We start from the raw sequence: 14887 nt of genomic DNA, 5'->3' as shown, positions 1-14887 counted from the left end.
ACAGGTTTCTTCTTTTAGTCAGTCTCATCCACGCATCACCTCAGCTGGACCACTGGTGATTTCACCACCCAGAGCTAACCAACACATGTCACTTTTTGCATACCTGTTTGTCTCTACTTGTGGTTTTCCAGTGATGCCTGGGATATTTCCAGAGACAACGTTTCCTCCAGCTTCTAGATTTGTAGTCACCATATTCCTTCATTCTCAGACAAACCTTAAATATCTCTCTATGAGATCTTTATAATGTCTCCTTCTTCTACAAGTTCTTACCAGTAGATAGAGGAACTAATATTCAGCTACATAAAAAATATTTCAGTCCTAATTAAGCTCATGTCCAAGTACTCAAGAATTCACGTGTCCAACTCAGCTCAAGATCATGCATGGTCCATGCAAAAAAGCAACATTAGCAGTAATTTTTGGGGGGAGAATACTCTTATATCTTTAAGTAGGAAAACTTAAGATATTCAATTTAAACCTTAATGACATATCAATCCATGCTTTACAGGTTGGCTTATCATCAAAAAGACAAAAAAATAACAAGTGTTAACAAGGGTTTGAAGAAAAGGGAACATTTGCACATTGCTGGTGGGAATGTAAATTAGTAAGGCCACTAGGGAAAACAGTGTCAAGGTTCCTCAAAAAGTTAAACTAGAACTGCCATATGACATAGCAATCCCACTTCCAGGATACAGACAAAGGATTTTGAATCAGTGTGTTGAAAATATATCCACACTCCCATGGTCACTGCAGCATTATTCACAATAGTCAAGGTACGAAATCAACCTGTGTCATTCAGCAGATGAATGGGTAAAGATAATGCTGTATGTTTACACAATGGAATTCTATTCAGGCTTTAAAAAGAAGGAAATTCCACTGTAAGCCAAAAAGTGACTGAGGCAGGTCTCAGTGAGTTAGAGATTTATTTTGCCAACGTTGCGGATGCAACTGGGGAAGACACAAATCACAGGAGCATCTGTAATCCATGCTTTCTCCAAAAAGAGTTTTGAGAACTTCAATATTTAAAAAAGAAACAGCAAGCAGGAGGGGAAAGGAGAAAAAAATGAGGGAGGATAGGCAATGACACAAGTGGTTACATTCTTGTGAGTCTCTGATTAGCCTCAGTAAATCTACATTTTACATGTGAAAAGAGGGATTAGAGGAAAAAATCACTTATGCAAAAACAATAACATTGTACAATCTTCCCAAGAGATTAACTTTCTATTCTCACAGACCAACAATTCCACTCAAGTTAATTACTGCAAAGCATCCTAACTTGTCTTTCTGCCTCTACTTTAAAATGTCAACATTGCTCATAGAGCCAAGTTAATCTCTCAGAGTATTAGTTCCTTTAACTGCAAAATGAGGATATTATCTATTCTATGGAGTAATGTCTTGAATTAAATGAAGTGGTAAATATATAGCGTCTAAAATAGTTTTGAATGTATAAGAGATGCTCAATAATAAGATTTTTTTATAATTTTAATATATTTTTAATTTAATAGCTTTTGGGATACAAGTGGTTTTTTATTACATGGATGATTTTCATAGTGGTGAAGCCTGGGATTTTAGTGAACCTGTTACCTGAGTAGTGTACATTGTACCCAATGTGTAGTTTATTATCCTTCACCCTCCTTTCCACCCTCCCCGCATTGTCCCTTACACTATTCTCTATGCCTTTGAGTACCCATATCTTAGTACTCACTTAGCTCCTACGTATTTGGTTTTCCATCCCTCAGTTAGAAGTTTTTAATTTTGATGGAGTCCAATTTATCTATTTTTTTTATTTTCTTGCCTATGTCCTTAGTGTTATGTCCAGGAAATCACTGCCTAATCTAATGTCATGAAGATTTTTCTTTATGTTTTTTCTAAGAGTTTTATAGTTTTAGGTTTCATATTTATATCTTTGAATCATTTTGAGTTCGTTTTGTCTATAATGCAAGGTAAGAGTCCAATTTCATTCTTTTGTATTTGGCCTTCCAGTTTTCCCAGCACCAATGTTGAAAAGGCTGTGCTTTCCCCATTTAATGGCCTTGGCAGCCCTGTTGAAAATTGTTTGATCATATATGACAGGATAATTTCCTGGGGTTGATATTGTACTTTAGTTATGTAAGATGTTACGGTTGGGGAAAACTGGATGAAGGCTATAGAGAATCTTTTTGTACTATGTTGATAACTCCCTTTAAATCTATAATTATTTCAAAATACAATGTTAAAAAATAAAGCCAACCAAAATAATATGTTTATCTCTTAACCAACTCATTCAATAAGATACTTAATAAAAATTACCCAATGTGAAATACAAAGAGAAAAGAGCAGGGGGAAAAACAGAACAGAGCATCCTAGAGCTGCAGTGCCACACTGAGTGGTTACACTACTTTTGTTTGTGTGTTTGTTTGTTGTTTGTTTGTTTGTTTTGAGACAAGGTCTCACTCTGTTGCCCAGGCTGCAGTGCAGTGATCACAGCTCACTGCAGCCCCCACCCCAGCCCACAGCTCAACCCAGGCAGTCCTCCTGCCTTATTCCTGAGTAGCTAGGAATATCAGCACCATGCATGCCCACTTAATTTTTCTCTTTTTTAGACAAAGTCTTCTTGTGTTGCCCAGGCTGCTCTTTAACTCTTAGATTCAAGTATTCTTCCCACCTCAGCCTCCCAAAGTGTTGAGATTACATGTGTGAAACACTGTGCCTGCTTTTTTTTTTAATGTACTTTTACTCATTTTCTCTCTTTGTGTTTCACTCTGGGTAATTTTATTGATCTCTTTCAAACTCATTGATTCTTCCCAGGGCTTTACCAAGTTTGCTGATGAACTTGTCAAATGCATTTTTTATTTCTGTTAATGTATGATTATTTTATTTCCATCTCATTCATCCTACTAGTTTTCATATCTCTGCTGAAATTATCTAATCTTGCATGTTGTCTACCTTTTCTATTAGAGATTTTAGTATATTAATCACAGTTTGCGAAGCAGGTTTACTAATTACCAACACCAAGGGAGGAAAGGGAGGACTTCCACTGTGTGGAGAGTAGAAAAGATCATCACTATGTCAACCACCAGGAAAAGAGATCGAGATACTTCTTCCCATTGAACTGGTTACCTATTTATCTGAGTCTGGTAAAACAGAACGCACTTACACAAACATTATGTGAAGCAGTTTTTTTGTTTGTTTGTTTCTGAGACAGAATCTCACTCCGTCACCAGGCGCCAGGCTGGAGTGCAGTGGTGCGACCTCAGCTCACTGCAAACTCCGCCTCCCGGGTTCAAGCAATCCTCCTGTCTCAGCCTCCCAAGTAGCTAGGACTACAGGCGCACCATGCCCAGCTAATTTTTTTGTATTTTTAGTAGAGACAGGGTTTCACCATGTTGGCCAGGATGGTCTCGATCTCTTGACCTCGCAATCCACCCACCTCGGCCTCCCAAAGTGCTGGGATTACAGGCGTAAGCCACCGCGCCCGGCCTGAAGCAGTTTTATTACTTACAGATCAGTATCAAGGGACAGAAGAAGCCTCAGCTCCATTGTAAGTCAGTCTCCTAAAGCTCAAGAAAACTGCCTAGGACAGAGGAAGCCTTAACCGCACCAGTTACTCTATTATAGCCTAAAGTGTAAGTCACAGCTCAAACTCTTAATCACTTCATTCATATTACATGTTTCAAAATATAACCGCAGGAAAACTCCAACAGTAACTTTGTATGAACTCCTGTGTTCTGTCAATCAAGAAAAATGAAAAGTCTCAATTATTTTAGGAGGTTTATTTGCCAAAGTTAAGAATGAACACCCAGGAGATGGGTCTGTGCCTTTCTACAAAGATAATTTTGAAGGCTCCAAATTTAACGGGAAAGGGTGGGGATATTGAGAAGTACACAATTTTCATGTAAGAGGTGGGTAGGGAAAGATAGTCATTCATGCCTTTGGCTCAGTGAATCTGAATTTTTTTTACATAAGATGACATAGACAAATGGGACAGAGGAAAAATACAGGGAATCTGCATTTTACATAAGATGACATAGAATGGGGAAAAGGAATAATTGGATATGCATTTGTGGCCAGGCATGATGGCTAACACCTGTAATCCTAGCACTTTTTGGAGGCTGAGGCAGGCAGATCACTTGAGGTCAGGAGTTTGAAACCAGCCTAGCCAACATGGTGAAACCCCATCTCTGCTAAACATAAAAAAAAAAAAAAAAAAAAAAAGTAGCCAGGTATGGTGGCAGGTGCCTGTAATCTCCTGAGGCAGGAGAATCGCTTGAACCTGGGAGGAGAAGGTTGCGGTAAGCCAAGATTTTGGCAGTGCTCTCCAGCCTGGGCAACAGAGCAAGACTCTGTCTAACATGTATATATATGCATTTGTGTCTGGTGGGCAGAGGGGTGACTGCACCTGTAAAGATAAGCTATCAATTTACGTTGCCATGGTACAATTTTAACAGAAACACCTAGGGTAAAGATCTTGCAGCTCACAAAGAACTTCCTTGTGGGCAAAATATGAAAAAGGCACATAGCTTTTCATCTTGTAGCCATCTTATTTAGGAACCGAAAAGGAGGAGGCAGGTTTTCATAACTCAGTTCCCAGACTAACTTTTCCCTTAGGCTTGATAAGTTGGGGGTCCCAAGATTTAATTTTCTTTCACAGTTCTAAAACTATGACCAAGTGTACACTTCTTCCTGATAGGCACTTAGCACACTGATCATGTGCCTTAAATTGTTCATATGATGCTAAGAGCTATAGATCCATGGAGTCATAGTTTGAGCACACCAACCACAATCCATCATGCAACTGAAGTGGTACATTTGGAACCAAGCTTGAGCAGGTCTAAAAACTAGGTGGTTGTTCTGGTTTAGTGACAGAGACTACTATCCCACATGAAAATACAATAGTCTTTAGGACTTTTATGCATGGTCATGATTGTCAGCAGACACTAAAACAATCATTATTCATGAACAAAGTAAATAATAGTGTAGACCCTTCTGGAATAGTAATCTCTGTCACCAAGACAGAGAAACAAACTGGACTAAATTCAGTGGATCAGGGAATCAAGAATGGCTTGTGAAGGAGGAAGACAAATATTAGTTACAGTCACAGTGACAACTACAATAATAGACAGTGTAGCACATTTCAGTAACTTTCTTGCCTTAATCTTCTAGGATATCACAGTTAGTCACTCTTCCTGACCTCCCTTCTTGAAGAAAAATTAAAGTCTGTTAATTTTCTCAGGAAAGAAATGAGAGGCACCATATTGGACCATGGGAGCTTGGAATCCTGAATCCCCACCTGGAGAAAAGCTACTCACAAATCTTCAATATCCTCCTACTGCTACATTAGTGAGTTAAAACTTCTAATGCCATCATACACTTTTGAGTCTATTTGTTGCAGGAGTTTGGCCTATTCTAGTTAATATAAAAAGAAGAAAAAAATAATCATAGAAAAACTTTTGAATGAAAAATGTAACAATTTTAATGGGTTTTCCTGACCTAGACTCACCTGAAATTATCCTCATTCTTTGTTTTAGGATTAGCAGAGATGTAAGACAGAATCTCATGAAAATATTCAAGCTGGTGGATGATGCCAAATTAGCAGTTAGCGTGTGTGTCTGAAATTCAAACCATGCAAATCCTCCCTGTGCACCTCTCATCCTATCCCTTAGGGCAGAGCCTGTTTCTCATATATTGCCTCCTAAGTCTATATCAATCAAATTGATTTTTATTATCCTGAAAGCACCTTTGGAAAGACTACCATGTTGAAAGTTCTATTTAAACATGGGCACTCTGCTCCGTAGCCTTTTACCAATGTTACTTCAAAACTGCACAAACCTATATTCTTTGCATTTGTGGGAAACTATTATATTGTAGATCAGTCTAAAATATTTTGTGAATCAAAACATATCATAAGAAGTTGGAAAGAAAGACTTCATTTGGATGTAAATACATGAAACTAGCAGCCCAGACACTCAGACAAGAGGAATAAGAACTAAGTGACCACAAAGGAAATTTTTTATCACATGCCTGGCTCTTGCAGACAGGGAAGGGTGCTTTACCTGAAGGAAGTGGTCACTAGACCAGAATGTAACCAAACACAGGATTCTGCTTAAAGAGAAAATTCACAGAAGTTTTTCTTAAATTAAACCATTAAACTTTCCTCTCCAACCAATGTTCCTAAATGTGGGGCAGCATTATTGTCTCTAGCAGATTAGGTCAATGAATCCATTCCAGAAAAAAAAAATCACTTAAAAGAACAATAAATATACAAAATATTAAAGCAGTCTACTAGTCACGTGTGTAGTCCACAGAAAAGAACATAAATTTACTTATGGACTGAAAGAAGTTTAGTAAACAATGATACCATGTTCTTTAACAGGGCAATTTGTGTCACTTTTCCAGACAAAATACATAGATTTGGTGATGCTTTAATCTTAATAGCAATAAGATAGTTTTAATAACAAAATGTTTCTAATTGTTTCAAGAGAAATAAATTTAAAAAACAACTATTGATGAAAATAAGGGGAGGTGCCCTAATAGATATTTACAAATGATTATAGAGCTAAACGTTAAAACATGTTCATACTGCCACGAAACAGGACAACTGTGGGATGATATTGACTGCACAGAAACAGAGCCTAATTCACATTACTATTAATGAAATTGAAAATTTTGTTTACAGTAGCCCCCTTATCCATGGGAGATACATTGCAAGACCACCTAGTGGATGCCTGAAGGCATGGATGGGACCAAGCTCCATATATGCTGTTTTCCTACACATACATACATATGATAAAATTTAACTTACAAATTATGCAGTCATAGATTAACAATAATAACTAATAATAAAATAGAACAATTATAACAATATATTGTAATAAAAGTTATTTCAATGAGGTATCTTTTTTTCTCTGTCTCTTTCTCTCTTCTGAAAATATCTTATTGTACTAAACACCTATTTTTGTACTGTGATGGACTGACCACAGGTAACTGAAACTGTGGAAAGTGAAACCATGGATAAGGGAGGACTACTGTTTTATATTTCTAGGAAGTCAAAGCTGTTACAGTACAAATACTGTTACAATAGAGATTAAGTTTCAACATCAGATTTAAAGGAACAAATATTGAAACCATAGCATTTCACCCCTATAGCCCCAAAACTCACATTCTCCGAACATGCAAATACATTCATTTTATCCCCAGAGCCCTGAAGTCTTAAATTTCTCTAGTGCCAACTCAAAAGTCCAAAATCCCTATCTGTGGGCCTGAGAAATTAAAGCCAATTATCTACCTCCAAGATACAATGCTGGGACAGGAGAAATGGGCCAGAAGAAAGGAGTAACAGGCCTCAAGGAAGTCTGAAACCCAATAAGGAAGACATTAAATTTTAAAGCTGGACATAACATCTTTTGACTTCATGTTCCTCATCCGGAGCACACTGGGGCAGGAGGTGGGTCCCCCAAGGCCTCAGGCAGCTCTGCCCTTATGGTTTTGCTCGTTGCCTCCCACATGTGGCTGTTCTCATGGGTTGGAGTCAGGTTCCTTGGCTTTTCCAAGCTGGCATTGCTGGCTGGTAGCTCTACAGTTTTGGAGTCTTGGGGGCAGTCCCACTCTCACAGCACCACTAGGGATTTCCCTGGAGAGGACTCCCTGCAGCAGTTCCAATGCCACAGTTCCTCTCAGCATTGCCCTAGCAGAGGCTCTTGGTGGTGGCCCCACCCATGTGGCAGGTTTCTCCCTGGGTTCCCAGGCAGTCTGATACATCCTTTGAAATCCAGCTGGAGGTTGCTATGCCTTCGCAATAGTCTTGCATTCTGAACACCTGCAGAATGAGTACCACATGGATGTGGACATTGCCAAGAATTATTGCTTGTGCCCTTTGTAGCTACAATATGAGTCACATGTGGGGCCACTTGAGCTATAGCTGGAGCAACCAGAATGAGGGAAGCACTGTCCTGAGGTGGCATTAGGCAGCAAGCCCATGGAGTACACCCCAGGCCTGTCCCCTGAAACCTTTCTGCCCTCCTAGAGCTCTGGGTCTGTGACGACAGGGTAGCTAGCCTTCAAGATCTCCAAAGTGTATTCAGTGTTTTTCTCCCATTGTCCTGATGAATAGTTTCTGGCTTTATTCTATTCATACAATTATCCTAATCAATCAGTCCCTCCTTATTCATCATTCCTTCGGATACACCCTTGGTTTCCTCTGTTGAAAATGCTCTTTCAGGGCCAGGTGGCAAATTCTCCCAATCATTCCACTTATTTTCCCTTTTAATTATAAATTGCACCTTTAAGTTATTTTTACCTCTCACAGCTTTAATGTAAGCAGTTAAAAGTAGCCATACGGCTGCCTGTCTGCTTTGCTGCTTAGATATTTCTTCTGCCATATAGCCTACTAAAACCCTCAGACATAGACACAATTCAGCCACTTTCTTCACTCATTTATAACAAGATGACCTTTTCTCCAGTTTCCAATTCCTTGTTCCTCAGATCTGAGACCTCAGCAGAACAGCCTTTACTGCCCATATTTCTATTGACATTCTGGTCCTGACCACTCAAATCATTGCTAAGGAGTTCCAGACTTCTCCTAGTCTTCTTGACTTCTTCTAAGCCCTCACCAAAATCCCACCCTTTATTACCAAAATTGACATTTAAGGCAATACATGCTTTTTCTAGCCTACCCCTTTAAACTCTTCTAACTTCTACCCATTACCCAGTTCCACAGCTGCTTCCACATTTTCAGATATTTGTTATGAGCAACAGCCCAAATTTTGGTACCAATTTTCTGCCTTAGTCTATTTCTTGTTGTATATAACAGAATACCAAAAGCTGGGTAATTTGTAAAGAAACATAATTTATTTCTTATGGTTCTGGAGGCTGAGAAGTCCCAGAGCATGGTGCCAGCACCTGGTGGGAGTCTTCTTACTGGTGGGCTGTCTACAGAGTTCTGATGGGGTGCAGAGCATTACGTGGCAAGAGGGCAATGGAGTACAGCTCAAGGGCTCCCTTTCTCCTCTTAAAAAGCCCTTAAAACCCCACCTTCATAACCTCATCTAATCCTAATTACCCCCAAAGGTACCGCCTCTCAAATATCATAGTTGGATTTACAACCCTCTTAATACTATTACAATGGAGACTAAGTTTCAATATGAGTGTCAGAGAAAATAAACATTCGAACCATAGCATTGCCCATCTCTTTCCCTCTCCTCCCTCCTCTTCCTTTCTGTACTCCTCCTCTTTCCTTCCTTCCCTGTCTGGAGGTTTTTGTTACTCCACCTCAGCCCTTCAAGCTTCTAATCAAAATCCCAGTTCTTCAATGGTCATTTAGATTTATTGTCCTGTTGTTTTATCTGGAACAGTAACAATCTTCTCAGGACAGTTGTGGTTGACTTGTTTCAGCTCCTTTTGAGAAAGCTATTCTGTGTTCCCTCACTTCCCTATATCTATAGCATACAAGTGTTTGAAAACATTCTCCTTAACCTCTTTTAAAATCATGGGTAGCCCAACCTAGCCAAAAGCAGAAAGTTAGAATTGGTTCTCCTTCCTCCACGGAGCACTTTCATTTCTTTCCCACCTATGAATTAAATTCCCAGTCAATAATCCCTGCTTTCAGACATGGAAGTCAAAACTTCAGCCCCACTCACCATATGCATATCTGTCTCATTTGAAGTTCTCAAGAAGAACTTTTGTATCTACACTCATATTTGTTAATCTTTTTTAGTACATTGCTTCACATAGCTTTCTTGATGGTGGTTCTACTTATTACAATATATACATATAACTTATCACAGTCTGCTGGTATTGATGTTTTAACACTTTTAGTGAAGCATAGAGTCCATACCTCTAGGACAAATAGCACATTTTACCCTCTCCACTTTTTAAACATAATTGTATTAAGCATTTCTTCCACATACTTTCCCATATACGTAGTGTTGAGTACCACTTCACATGGTGCTGCCAGTGTGGATATTTGTCCACTCCAAATCTCATGTTGAAATTTGACACAATGTAGGAGGTGGGGCCTGATGGGAGATGTTTAGGCCATGGGACAGATCCCTCATGAATGGCTTTGTGCTAATCTCATGATACTAATGCTTGCTTTATTCCTCACTGCCATCATTGATTTAATCATAGTTTTTATTTTTAATTTGCTTTTTGTTTGTTTGTTTTCTTTTTTAACTACTCTTTTAAGTTCAGGGTACATGTGCAGTTTTGTTACATAAGTAAACTTGTGTCATGGAGGTTTGTGGCACAGGTTATTTTGTTGCACAGGTATTAAGCCTAGTACCTATCAGTTATTTTTCCTGATTTTCCCCCTCTTCCCACCCTCCACCCTCTGAGAGGCCCCAGTGTGTGTTGTTTCCCTTTATGAGTCCATGTGTTCTCATAATTTAGCCCCCATTTATAGGTGAGAATGTGTGGTATTCGGTTTTCTGTTCCTCCATTAGTTTGCTAAGGATAATGACTTTTAGCTTCATCCATGTCTCTGCAAAGGACATGCTTTTTTTCTTTTTATGGATGCATTTTCTTTATCTAGTCTATTGTTGTTGGGCATTTAGGTTGATTCCATGTCTTTGCTATTGTGAATAGTGCTGCAATTAGCATACAAATGCATGTGCCTTTATAACAGAAACATTTATATTCCTTTGGGTATATACCCAGTAATAAGATTGGTGGGTTGAATGGTATTTCTGTCTTTAGGTTTTTGAAGAATCTTTACACTGTCTTCCACAATGGTGAACAAAACCTCTGAGAAATATGGGATTATGTAAACAGACCAAATCTATGACTGATTGATGTCCCTGAAAGAGATGGAGAGAATGGAACCAACATGGAAAACGTATTTCAGGATACCATCCATGAGAACTTCCCCAGCCTAGCTAGAGAGGCCAACATTCAAATTTAGGAAATGTAGAGAACCCCAATAAGATACTTCACAAGAAGATTATCCCCAAGACACACAATCATCAGCTTCACCATGGTCAAAATGAAAGAAAAAATATAAAAAAAAACAAAACAAACAAAAAAAACAGCTAGAGAGAAAGATCAGGTCACCTACAAAAGGAAGTCCATCAAACTAACAGCAGACCTCTCAGCTAAAACTCTATAAGGAGAATAGATTGAGGGCCAATATTCAAAATTCATAAAGAAAATAAATTCCAACTCAGAATTTCATATTTAGCCAAACAAAGCCTCATACTGAAAGAGAAATAAGATTGTTTTCAGACAGGCAAATGCTGAGCAAATTCATTGTTGCCAGACCTACCTTACAAGAGCTTCTGAAGGAAGCATTAAATATGAAAAGGAAAGACTGTTACCAGTCACTACAAAAACACACTGAAGTACACAGACCAGTGACACAATAAACAAACTGCATAAAAAAGTCTGCAAATTAACCAGCTAACATCATGATGACAGGAGTAAATCCACATATATCAATACCAACTTTAAATGTCAATGAGCTAAATGGCCCAATAAAAAGACACAGAGTGGCAAGCTGGATAAAGAACCAAGATGTATTAGTATGCTGTCTTCAAGAGACTTATCTCACATGCAATGACACACATAGGCTCAAAACAAAGAGATGGAGAGAAATCTACCAAGCAAATTGAAAACAGAAAAAAACAATGTTTATATTCTCCTAGTGTCTGTAAAAAACTTTAAACCAACAAAGATCAAGAAGGACAAAGAAAGACATTACATAATGATAAAAAGTTCAATAAAACAAGAAGATCTAACTATCCTAAATATATATGTACCCAACACAGAAGCACCCAGATTCATGAAGAATTGGAAATATATACAAATATAGTGAGAGACTTTAATACCCCACTGACAACATTGGACAGATCATCAAGATAGAAAATTAACAAAGATACTGAGGACCTGAATTCATCACTGGATCAAATGGACCTGATGGATATCTACCGAACCCTGCACCCTAAAACAACAGAATTTACATTTTTTTTCCTAACAACCTGGCACGTACTCTAAAATCAACCACATAAATGGAAGTAAAACATACCTCAGCAAATTCAAAATAACTAAAATCATAACAATCTCTTAGACCTCAGGGCAATGAAATTAGAAATCAAGACTAAGAAATTCACTCAAAACCATACAATTACATGGAAACAACCTGCTTCTGATTGGCTTTTGTATAAATAATGGAATAACCTGCTTCTGATTGGCTTTTGTATAAATAATGAAATTTAGGAAGAAATCAAGAAGTCCTTTGAAACTAATGAGAACAAAGATACAATATACTGGAATCTCTGGGACACAGTGAATGCAGTGTTAAGAGGGAAATTTATAGCACTACATACCCACATCAAAAAGTTAGAAAGATGTCCACTTAACAACCTAATAGCACAATGAAAAGAACTGGAGAGCCAAGAGAAAACAAATCCCAAAGCTAGCAGAAGACAAGAAATAACCAATCTCAGCTGAAATGAAGGCGACCGAGACATGAAAAACCATTTGAAAGATCAACAAATTCAGGAGCTGTTTTTTGAAACAAATTAACAAAATAGATAGACTGCTAGCTAGAATAATAAAAAAGAAAAGAGCGAAGAGTCAAACAAACACAATTATAAATGGCACAAAGGATATTACCCCTGACACAAGAGAAATACAAACAAACATCAAGAGAATATTACAAACACTTCTATGCACATAAACCAGAAAATCTAGAAGAAATGTCTATTTTGTACTCATACACTGTCCCAAGACTAAACCATGAAGAAATGAACTCATTGAACAGACCAATAACAAGCTCTAAAACTGAGTCATTAATACATATCCTACCAACCAAAAAAAGCCCAAGGCCAGTTGGATTTGCAGCTGAATTCTACCAGATGTACAAAGAAGTAGGAATGCTGGTACCATTCCTACACTGAAACTATTCCAAAAAATTATGGGGGAGGGACTCTGCCCTAACTCATTCTATGAGGCCAGCATCATCCTGACCCCAAAACCTGACAGAGACACAACAAAAAGAGAAAACTTCCGGCCAATATTCTTGATAAATATCAATGCAAAAATCCTCAACAAAATACTGGCAAACCAAACTCAGCAGCACATTGAAAAGCTTATCCACCACATTCAAATAGGCTTTATCCCTGGGATGGAAGGTTAGTTCAACATATGCAAATCAATAAATGTGATTCATAACATAAACAGAACTAAAGATAAAACTCACATGATTATCTCAATAGATGCAGAAAAAGCTTTTGTTAAAATTCAGTATGTTTTTATGCTATAAACTCTCAGTAAAGTAGGTATTGAAGAAACATACCTCAAAATAATAAGAGCCTTTTATGAAGAATCTGCAGCCAATGTCATACTAAATGGGCAAAAGCTAGAAGCATTCCCTTGAAAAGTGGCACAAGACAAGGGTGCCCTCTCTCACCACTCCTGTTGGACATAGTATTGGAAGTCCTGGCCAGGGCCATCAGGCAAGAGAAAGATATAAAGGACATTTAAATAGGAAGGGAGGAAGTCAAACTATCCCTGTTTGTAAACGACATGATCCTGTATTTGAAAAACCCCATCATCTCAGGCCCAAACCTTCTTCAGCTGATAAACAACTTCAGCAAACTCTCAAAATACAAAATCAATGGGCAAAAATCACTAACGTTCCTATACACCAATAACAGTCAAGCCGAGAGCCAAATCAGCAATGAACTCCAATTCACAATTGCCACAAAAAGAATAAAATATCTAGGAATACAGCTAACCAGGGAGGTGAAAGATATCTACAAGGAGAACTACAAAACACTGCTTAAAGAAATCAGAAGTGACACAAACAAATGGAACATTCCATGCTCATGGATAGGAAGAATCAATGTTGTAAAAAAATGGCAATATGCCCAAAGCGATTTATAGTTTCAGTGCTTTTCCCATAAACTACCAATGACATTCTTCATAGAATTAGAGAAAACTATTTTAAAATTCATATGGAAACAAAAAAGAGCCCAAATAACTAAGGCAATCTGAAGCAAAAAGAACAAAGCTGGAGGCATCACACTAGCTGACTTTATACTACAGGGCTACAGTAATCAAAACAGCATGATGCTGGTACAAAAATAGATACATAGACCAATTGAGCAGAGTAGGGAACCCAGAAATAACGCTGCACACCTACAACTATCCAATCTTTGACAAATCTGACGAAAACAAGCAATGGAGAAAGAACATCCTATTTCATAAATAGTGCTGGGAGAACTGGCTAGCTATATGCAGAAGATTGAAACTGGAACCCTTCCTTACATCACAAACAAAAATTAACTTAAGATGGACTAAAGACTTCAATGTAAAACCCAAAACTATAAAAATCCTGGAAGACAACCTAGGCAATATCATTCAAGACATAGGTATGGGCAAAGATTTTATGACGAAGACACCAAAGGAAATTGCAACTAAAACAAAAATTGACAAATGGGATCTAATTAACCTAAAGAGCTTCTGCACTGTAAAGGAAACTATCACAGAGTGAGCAGACAACCTACAGAATGAGAAAAAAATTGCATACAATGCATCTGACAAAGGTGTCTAAAATCCAGCATCCATAAAGAACTTAAATTAATTTACAAGGAGCAAACAACACAATTAAAAAGAGGGCAGATATATTCCAAAGATGGCCGATTAGGAGGAAGTCGGGATCGCAGCTCCGAAAGAAGGCGCAGAGGGTGAGTGGACGCTGCATTTCCAGACAGATTTTTACTGACCACAGACCAGGGGATTAACAGGAGGAGGAGCCGCACGGGTCACCAGCGCCGCTGGTTTGAGCGGAGCGGCGCGCCCCTCGGCCTACGCCCTGAGGTGGGGGGCGGCGGATCCACGTACAGAGCGAGAGAGACTGAATCACCTCTGAGCCAGCAAGGGGAGCTGAAGCAGGGATTCAAGCCAGGACACTCCC

Source organism: Aotus nancymaae, unplaced genomic scaffold (assembly GCF_030222135.1).
Source record: "Aotus nancymaae isolate 86718 unplaced genomic scaffold, 86718_ANA_hifiasm-v0.15.2.pri h1tg000040l, whole genome shotgun sequence".
NCBI classification, from domain to species: domain Eukaryota; kingdom Metazoa; phylum Chordata; class Mammalia; order Primates; family Aotidae; genus Aotus; species Aotus nancymaae.
Note: the sequence above shows the minus strand (reverse complement) of the source record.